Raw genomic sequence first — 11074 nt, 5'->3', positions numbered from 1 at the left:
AATGATATATGTTTCAAATTGACGCGACCGGTGGTTACGAAGTTATTCAGAAAAGAGTGAAATAGACGCTGTGCCGCTAGTGTAGCGCTAGCCGGCACTACCTGATGCACGGACCACTTCAACCTGTACCATTTTCAAGGTGCTTCTTGATCTTTGAATTCAAATAACTTCGCAACCACCGGTCGCATCAATTTGAAACATATATCATTTGGACCGTCTAATTGAGCTGATCCGAATGATACAGGATGCACTTCAATCAGGGTCTTGGATTGGAAGTTGTGCTGGATCTTTTGATTGAAGCTAGGTGGAGAGCTTGGACCAACGGCGTTTAAACGCTAGTTTCAAATGTACTGGGGTGCGAATAAGCCTCCGATAGCAATTTTATGGGGTGCGAATAGCAAGACTCTTATTTATATCCTTTTAAAAATATTAATAAAATTAAATTTATAAGCCTAAATAATCTTAATTAAAATAAACTTAAAATTATTATAACAAAAAACCTACTCATCTAATATAAAACAAACCTAAAACTAAATAAATATATTATTTTAAAATAATTAAATAAAATTAATAAAGATAATATTAATTTTAATTAAATAAAAGGAATAATTATAATATATATTATAAAATAAGTTAACGTTATATTAATATATATTAAATCTAATAATTATATAATCTTTAACATTAATAAATATAAAAACATTAAAATAAAAATATTTTATATATTATAACTTTTAATTATAAAAATTTTTACCTCTTTTAAAAATAACATTTATAACGATATTAATATTTTTTAAAATTTCCTAAATAATATTATCCTAAAAAATAACTTTAATTATAATAACTAACTTTATAATATGCCTTTATTAATTTTTATTTATTATAAATTTAAAAAATTTCTATACGTTAATATAAATAATATTTACTTTTAACAAAAAAAAATAAGATAATTTTTTAGACAATAATAAAAATAATAAATATAAAAATTAATAAAATAATAAAAAAGATTTTATAAATAAAAATAATATTATTAAAAAAACTACTAATTATAATTATAATTATAATATAAAAAAAACTATTAATAATAATAATAATTAAGATAATATTAAAGAAATTATTAAAAATAACTACAGCAATAATATTATTAATAATATTAATAATAATAATTAAAATAATATAAAAGAAGCTATTAATAATAATTATAACAATAATATTATTAATAGCATTATTAATAATAATAATTAAGATGGTATAAAAAGGGCTATTAATAATAATTACGGCAATAATATTATTAGTAACGTTATTAGTAATAATGGTAATAATGATAATAAATAAGGTAAAGATGGTGGATAAATATATAATAACAAAGATGGGAATAATAATTATAATTTAAGGAAGTTTGAAAACAATAACCTAATATCTTATAAGATTTTATAAATAATTATTACAAAAAACTTATTAAAAGGTTTAATGAAAAAAAGAAAGAATAAGGTTGAATTATTAATAAAAGATTAGGAAAATAATAAATTTAATAAACTTTACCATAAATAACTTAATTCCTTAAAAAAATAAATATACTTTTTATCCCTTTTTTTAAGATTAAAATTTATATTAAAAAAATTAAAAATATTAATATTTATTTTAATAGGGGTATTATTTAGATTTAATAAATTATTAAAAAGGTTTTATAAATTATAACTATTAAAAAGGGAAAGTATAATTGCTTAATTATTTTCTAAATTATGTTAAAAAATATATTAAAATAATTATAATTTAATAAACCAAAAAATTACTTTTAATTATAATATAAAAATCTTAATATTAAAAAACGACACGTTTTTTAAAATTTATAATATAATTTTTAAAACCTATAAAATTCCTATTATTATTAAAGGTATAAATTTTATAAATTTATATTTAAAACATTTAAATTTAAAAGGTAAAAAAGTTTTTTAAAAAGGTTCTTATTATATTAACGTTAAAAATCCTAAACGATTAAATTAAATAACGTTAAAAGTTAATTTATTAGCGTAAGTAATTACTTATTTAACCTAAAATTAATTAACATGCCATTTGTTAAAGAATGGTAATATTTTTATATTTTAATTTTGGATAATATAGTATTAAAAGGGTGGGGGCGTTTAGAATTCCTGTTTAATATGGGGCAATAAATTAATAACTTTAAAGAATATTTAATTTATAATATCGGGATTTAATTAATGCATCTATAATAAGTCTTTATTTTTAATAATAAAGGCTATTATTTAATAGAGGTTTTAGTAGTTTAAGGTTATTATAAAAGAAGATAGTAATAGTAAAATGGATAATAATATAATAGCGGTATGAATGGATAATAATAATAATAAATTAGAAGACCTTTTTTTAGTGTAAAGCTGGCAGGGCAAAATTTTAGTGAATAAAAGATAGGTAAGCAGGAAAAATAATAGGAGGGGTTATGGATTTTTTAAAAAATTTAAAAACCTTTTTATAATAATTAAAGTTACTAGTAAAATAAAAATAAATTTAAAAGAAGTAAAATAAAACTACCAAATATTAGTTTTAATATGGATATCGTAAGATTAAATTAAAGAAGCTTATATTAAAAAGGTTAGTTAAGATTTAAAGACTTTAATTATCTATTTATATATTTAGCTACTTTTAATAGAAAGCACATTCAAGGGTATATAACAAGTAGCTTTATTATTACTATGGTAATTTTATCTTATAAGGTGATTATTATTGTTTAAGTTATTTTTCAGGTTTTAATTATTTAGCTAGATTTTAAAACTGCGGTAATTAACTAATTGGTATTTGAGAAGGCTTTTATAATTATAGTTAAGGATTTAATTCTTATTTTAAATGTGGTTTTTATCGTGGTTGGAAATTGTAAACTTAACGTTTTTAACGTTAGGTTTACCTTATTAGATATATTAGTAAATATGCCGGGATTTAAGATAAAATCTAAGTTAAAATTAACGACTTAAATATGGAAATAATTAAATATAAGTTATAAAAAACCAGATATATTATATTTAAAAAAGAATAAAAGGAAGGTTGCGAGGAAATATATATAAAATTTAATAATAAAATTAAGGAAATTATTAATGCTTATTTAAGTTATAAAAGTGATTTTTTTATTAAAGATATAATTTTTTATGCGTGTGATATTTGTTTTAAAATATTTTAAGACGTTATTAGTTTTTTTATATACGTTATTAATTATATTTATAAGAATTATCTAATTTTATAAGCTATTAATCTTTAAATTTATATTAATAATAAAAATATATTCATAGTAAATAACTTTTTCGATATAATTATAACCTAATTATTAGAAGGGTATTTAAGCGTTAGTAATAAGTTGGTATTATATATATATATATAATTCTTTATAACCTTTGAAAATTTTAAGGAAACGATAATATGTGCTAATATTAATTATTTAAACGTGATGGTGTTTAAAGATTAATTTATTATTTATGCGTTTAGCGTATAAATTATTATAATATTATTAATTAATGTTAAAAGAATTAATGGCATAATTAAAATAATAAAAAAAATTATTTTTAATTTTATAATTAATGATTTATGTAATGACAAAAGTAAGCAAAAGATTTTTATTATTAATATATAGGTTAATTTTAATTTATTAAAACCAATTTTTTTTTTAAGAATATTTTTTTTATATTTTTATAAAGTTAATATAAATTACTTTAAATTTATTATAACCTTTATTTTTTATGTTAATATTATAATATTTATTATAATATTTTATAAGTAAAATTTTATATATAAGAGGGTATTAAGCGTTGTGAAAACGGTTATCTTATTTAAAATATTTGTATAAATCTTTATATTATATATTAAATTATTATTTTTAAATAATTTTAACTTTATCTAAAATTATGTTTTTATAGAAATATATAATGGAACGATTAATGTATTTGTTAATATAAATATTATTAAAGTTATTTTTTATTTAAATATAATGGATAATATCGTGACGATATTTAAACATATTTTTTTAAGGCATTTATACGATTATATTAACGATAACATAATTTAGATTTTTTAAAAAAAAGCTTTTTTTATTTAAATAATTATAACGTTAATTAAAAAAGACAAATATAATATTTATTATATTAGTTTATAGTTTAATGTCGATATAATTATTTTTAATAAATTAATATATATTTTTATTATTTAATAAAATATTTTTTAAAATATTTAAGCTGTGTTTAAAATTGAAAAAAATTTTATAACCCTTTTTTTTAAAGTTTAATGGTTTAATTTATCATTTATTAAGATTAAATAAGGGGGTTTTTGTATGTGAAAGGGACTTAAATATTAGATTTATTAAAAAGGTTAAAAAATTAATTAAACGTTATAATATTTAGGATTAGCTTGGTTGCGTTAATATGTAGAAGGACGAGATAATAAAAGTTTTTTTATTAAAAATTAATAGAATTAAATCAGTTTAATTATAAAAGTTTATTCATTCGATATCGAGGATAGAAAAATAATTAATAAGGTTTTTAACGATATATATTAAAACGGAAAAATTAATTAAATAAAGGATCTTATATCGTTTAATTATCTTATTTTTATATTATGGAAAAATATTAATGAATAATGTAAAGGTTGTATAATAGTAAATTTTAAGGCTTTAAATAAAATTATAATATTAGATTTTTATTTGTTATTTTTTTAAAACGAAATAATAAATAAGATATGCGGTAAGAAATATATTATTATTATCGATGGATTAAAATTTTTTTATTAGTTTTAAATCTAACCTTTATACTAGGATTAAATGATGATTATATTATTAAAAAAGTTAAAAATATTAAAAATTGCTTTTATAAGTTTTTATAATAATGTATTTTTTACGTAGAGGTTTATAAATTAGAAATTATAGACGTTTTAAAACTTTATTTATATATATATAAACGATGTTATAGTTGGTTTTATTTTTGCAGATGTTTATTTAAAATATTTAAATAAGTTATTTATCCATTTTTAGGATTTGAATTTATAATTAATTACGATAAAATCTTTTATTAAATATTTAATTATTTAGTTATTTAAGTTTATGGTTAATAATGTCGGTATAAACTTAACGTAAGGTTGGATAAACATTTTACGAAAAATCACTTAACTTATAAACCTTTATAATTTAAAAATATATATTAGAATAATTAGGTTTTTAAGGCATTATATTATTTCGTATAATTAAAAGGCTAAATCGTTGTAGAAACGAAAAATAAAATTAATTATTAATTGTTAAGATAATGTTAAAGGCGTTTTAAAGATGTTAATAATTAAAAAATAATGGGTAAAAAACGTTATATTTGAACTTACGATAATAAAGAGGGAAGCCTTTTACCTCTTTTAAGCTTAACTTACGGATCTAATTTATTTAGTACATTAAAATTATAACGTGATTATATTTTTTAAAATAGATGTTTTTTTAAAACGGGGTTATAACGTTATAGTTTTTTATTATAAGAACGGATAAAATAATAATATATTTAACGTAAATAATATATATTTAATTTAATTCTTAAGTAAGATATTTATTAAGGCTGATAGGGCCATTTATCACATGCCCTCGAACGCTCCTTTTATTAGAAGTAGTTAGATATATAAGTAGATAGTTAAGATCTTTAAATTTTAATTAACCTTTTTAATATAAGCTTTTTTAATCTGATTTTATAATATCTGTATTAAGATTAACATTTGGTAATTTTGTTTTATTCTTTTTAATTTATTTTTATTTTATTAGCAACTTAATCGTCGTAGAGGGGTTTTCGAATTTTTTGGAGGGCTTGTAACTTTTTTTTATTTTATTATTTTCCCGTTTATCTATTTTTATTTATTGAGATTTTGCTTTGTTAGTTATATGTCGAAGAGGGGTCTCTTGGTTTATCGTTATTATTACCGCTATTATTATTGTTATTATTATTTATTTTATTATTATTATCTTTTTTTATATTATTTTCTTTTATAACGACCTCGGATTATTAGAATTTTTGTTGGGTAGTAGCTTTTATTATCGAAAATGGGGACTTATTATAGGTGCGCCGGTTGGATTTAAAGATTATAAATTATATACTTTTTAAGGCTATTAATTTGCTGCCTTATATAAAACAGGAATTTTAAATGTCCTTATTTTCTTAATGTTATATTATCTAGAGCTAGAGCATAAACGTTTTATTATTTTTTGACGAATGGTGCGTTAACTAGTTTAAGGTTAAATAAGTAATTACTTGCGTTAATAGGCTAGTTTTTAGCGTTGCTTGATCCTGTTTAAAACTTTTGATGCTAGTATAGCAGGAACTTTTTTAGGAAACCTTTTTATTTTTTAAACCTAAACGTTTTAAATATAAATTTATAAGTCTTATATTTTTGGTAACGGTAGGAATCTTGCAGACTTTAGAAGCTGCGTTATAGATTTTAAAAAACGTGTCATTTTTTAATATTAAGATCCTTATATTATAGTTAGAAGTAATTTTTTAGTTTATTAAATTACAATTACTTTAATATATCTTTTAATATAATTTAAGAAATAATTGGGTAATTATATTTTTTCTTTTTAATAATTATAACTTATAAGACTTTTTTAATAACTTATTAGACTTAAATGATGCCTTTGTTAAGATAAATATTAACATTTTTAACTTTTTTAATATAAACCTTAATTTTAAGAGGAAAGACGAGAAGTATGTCTACTTTTTTAAGGAGTTAAGCTATCTGTGGCGAAGCCTATTAAACTTATTACCTTCTTAATCTTTTAATTTAATTTTATTTTTTTCTTTTTCTATTAGATTCTTTAATAAGCTTTTAAGGTTATTTATATTTAGCTTTACGATAATTATTTGTGGAATTTTATAGGATATTGGGTTGTTGTTTTTAAAATTATCATTTCCGCTTTTACCATCGCATACCTATCTATTATCTTTATCTCGTTTATTACTACCGTTACTATTATTATTATTAATAGCATTGCTATTAATAACCTTTTTTATATTATCCTAATTATTATTACTAATAGCGCTATTAATAATATTATTGCTGCAGTTATTATTAATAGCTTCTTTTATATTACCTTAATTATTATTGTTAACATTATTAATAATATTATTGCCGTAATTATCTTTAACAGCCTTTTCGGTATTATCTTAATTATTATTATTATTAACAGCTTTTTCTATACTATAATTATAACCACAATTAATAACCTCCTTAATAATATTACGTCTATTTATAGAACTTTTCTTATTATTTTAATAACCTTCATATTTATTATTTTTATTATTGCTTAAAAGGTTATCTCATTTTTTTCTGTTAAAAGCAGATATTATTTACGTTAACGTATAGAAATTTTCTAAATTTATAATAGACGGAGACTAACAAAGATATATTATAAAATTAGTTGTCGTAATTAAAATTATCTTTTAAAATAACATTATTTAAGAAACCTTAAGGAATATTAATATTGCTATAAATGCTATCTCTAAAAAAAGCAAAAATCTCTACGGCTAAAAGCTATAATATGTGAGGTATTTTCATCCTAACGCCCCCGTATTTGTTAATATTAAAAATTATATAATTATTAGATTTGATATACATTAACGTAACGTCAACCTATTTTACGATATGTGTTGTAACTATTCTTTTTATCTAGTTAAGGCTAATATTATCTTTATTAATTTTATTTAATTATTTTAAGGTAATATACTTATTTGGTTCTAAGCTTATCTTATGTTAAATAAACAAACCTTTTGCCGTAATAATCTTAAGTTTACTTTAATTAAGATTATTTAGGCTTATAAGCTTAATCTTATCGATGTCTTTAAAAAAATATAAATAATAATCTACAATAAGATAAAACTTATCTAAAATATAAATATAATCTCTTAAGCTATAAAGCTTATAAAATATGTTAAAAGTTATAGGCTTATTATCGCTAATTAATAAACCACTTAAATATATAATTCTTTAATAATTAATCTTTATAAATTTATTAACAAATTAAAGGATAAAATTATCTTAGATAATTATTTATAATATATTTAAGAAAAGTAACGTTTTTATTAAAATAAAATTATATCGATTAAATTATACTGTTAAATTCCTAATTTCCTTATTATCCTTATAACTCTTGTTATTAAAATTAATTAAAAATTAATTACTATTAACGCCGCCTTTAATAAAAAAAACGCCAATTAAAACGTAAAACCTTGTTTTTTAAATAATTAACGTAAATATGTTAATTACGGATGTAACTACGCCATACAAGATTACATCGGTTAAGACTATTGTAGTAATTTTGCCCCATAAAATAACTACTATCGTTTAAACTACTTTTTAAGTCCCAACTATTTAACTAGATCTTAAGGCTATAACAATTAATTAATTAACATTTAAAAAAGCTTTTACAATTATGGTTAAGGATTTAATTCTTGTTTTAAACGTAGTTTTTGCCGTGGTTAAAAATTGTAAACTTAATATTTTCGACATTAGGTTTGCCCCACTAAATACACTAACAGATATATTAAAATTTAAAATAAGGTTTAAGTCGAAATTAACGACTTAAATATGAAAGCAGTTAAATATAAATTATAAAAAGCCAGATATATTATATTTAAAAAAAAATAAAAGGAAAATTGCAAAAAAATATATATAAAACTTAAAAACGAAATTAAAAAAATCATTAATACTTATTTAAATTATAAAAATAACCTTCTTATTAAAGATATAATTTTTTACGTATATAATACTTATTTTAAAACGTTTTAAAACGTTATTAACTTTTTTATACACACTATTAGCTATGTTTATAAAAACCGCCTGATTTTATAAGTTATTAATCCTTAAACCCATGCTAATAATAAAAATATATTTATGGTAAATAACTTTTTTAATATAATTATAACCCAGCTATTAAAAGAACACTTAAATATTAATAATAAATTAATATTATATACGTACATATAATTCCTTATAACCTTTAAAAACTTTAAAAAAATAATAATATATATAAACATTAATTACTTAAACGTAATAATATCTAAAAATTAACTTACCATTTATATATTTAACGTATAAATTATTATAATATTATTAATTAACGTTAAAAGAATTAATAATATAATTAAAATAATAAAAAAAGCTATTTTTAATTTTATAATTAATGATTTATATAATAATAAAAATAAATAAAAGATTTTTATTATTAACGTATAAATTAACTTTAATCCGTTAAGATTAAACCTTCTCTTAAAAATATTTTTTTTATATCTTTATAAAGCTAATATAAATTATTTCAAACCTATTATAACCTTTGCTTCTTATATTAATATTATAATACCTATTATAATATCCTATAAATAAAACCCCATATGCAAAAAAATACTAAGCGCCGCAAAAATAATTATCCCGCTTAAAACGCTTATATAAATCTTTATATTATATATTAAACTACCACCCTTAAATAACTTTAACTTTATCCGAAACTACACCTTTATAAAAATATACAATGGAACGATTAACATATTTATTAATATAAGCATTGTTAAAGTTATCCCTTACTTAAATATAATGGATAATATCGTAATAATACTTAAACACACCCTTTTAAGGCACTTACACAATTATATTAATAATAACATAATTTAAACTTCTTAAGAAAAAGCCTCTTTTACTTAAATAATTATAATGTTAATTAAAAAGGATAAACACGACGCTTACCACGTTAGTTTATAATTTAACGCTAATATAACCATTTTTAATAAACTGATACACGTTTTTACTACTTAATAAACCACTCCTTAAGACGTTTAAGCCGTGCTTAAAGTTAGGGAAATCTTTATAACCCCCTCTTTTAAAGCTTAACGACTTAATTTATCATTTATTAAAACTAGACAAGGGGCCTTCATATACAAAAAAGACTTAAATACCAAATTCACTAAAAAGGTTAAAAAATTAGTTAAACGTTATAATATTTAGGACCAACCCAATTACATTAATATATAAAAAGATAAAATAATGAAAATCCCCCTTATTAAAGACTAATAAAACTAAATTAATCCAGCCACAAAGGTTTATTCACTTAATATTAAAGATAAAAAAATAATCGATAAAATCTTCAACGATATATACTAAAACGGAAAAATCGATTAGATAAAAAATCCCACACCATTTAATTATCCTATCTTTATCTTATGGAAAAATATTAACAAATAACGTAAAAGCCATATGGTGGTGGATTTTAAAGCTTTAAACAAAATTATAATATTAAATTCCTACTTATTACCTTCTTAAAACGAAATAATAAATAAAATACACAATAAGAAATATATCATTATTATTAATAAATTAAAATTCTTTTACCAACTTTAAATCTAACCCCTATACCGGGACCGAATGGTAATTATATTATTAAAAAAGTTAGAAATATTAAAAATCGCCTTTATAAGTTTTTATAATAATACATTTTTCGTATAAAGGTTTATAAACTAAAAATTATAAACGTTTTAAAACTTTATTCATACATATATAAATAATATCACAGTCAGTTTTATTTCTGCAAACACTTATTTAAAATACCTAAATAAGCTATTTATTTATTTTTAAAACTTAAACTTATAATTAATTATAGCAAAATCTTTTATTAAATACTTAATCATTTAATTACTTAAGTTTATAATTAACAGCATTAATATAAGCTTAACGTAAGGCCAGATAAACGTTTTATAAAAAATCACTTAACTTATAAACCTTTATAATTTAAAAACGTATATTAAAATAACCAGATTTTTAAAACGTTATATTACTTAATACAATTAAAAGGTTAAACCGTTATAAAAGCAGAAAACAAAATTAATTACCAATTGCTAAGATAATATTAAAAACGTCCTAAAAACGCCGACAGCTAAAAAACGATAGGCGAAGAATATTATATTTAAACTTATAATAATAAAGAAAAAAACTTTTACCCTCCTTTAAACCTAACTCACAAATCCAATTTATTTAATACACTAAAATTACAACATAACTACATTTTTTAAAA

This window comes from Hypoxylon fragiforme, assembly GCF_022984875.1.
Source record: "Hypoxylon fragiforme strain CBS 206.31 chromosome Unknown GGS25scaffold_1, whole genome shotgun sequence".
In the NCBI taxonomy this organism is placed as follows: Eukaryota; Fungi; Ascomycota; class Sordariomycetes; order Xylariales; family Hypoxylaceae; genus Hypoxylon; species Hypoxylon fragiforme.
The sequence above is the reverse complement of the archived record's forward strand: the minus strand, read 5'-3'. Positions refer to the sequence as shown.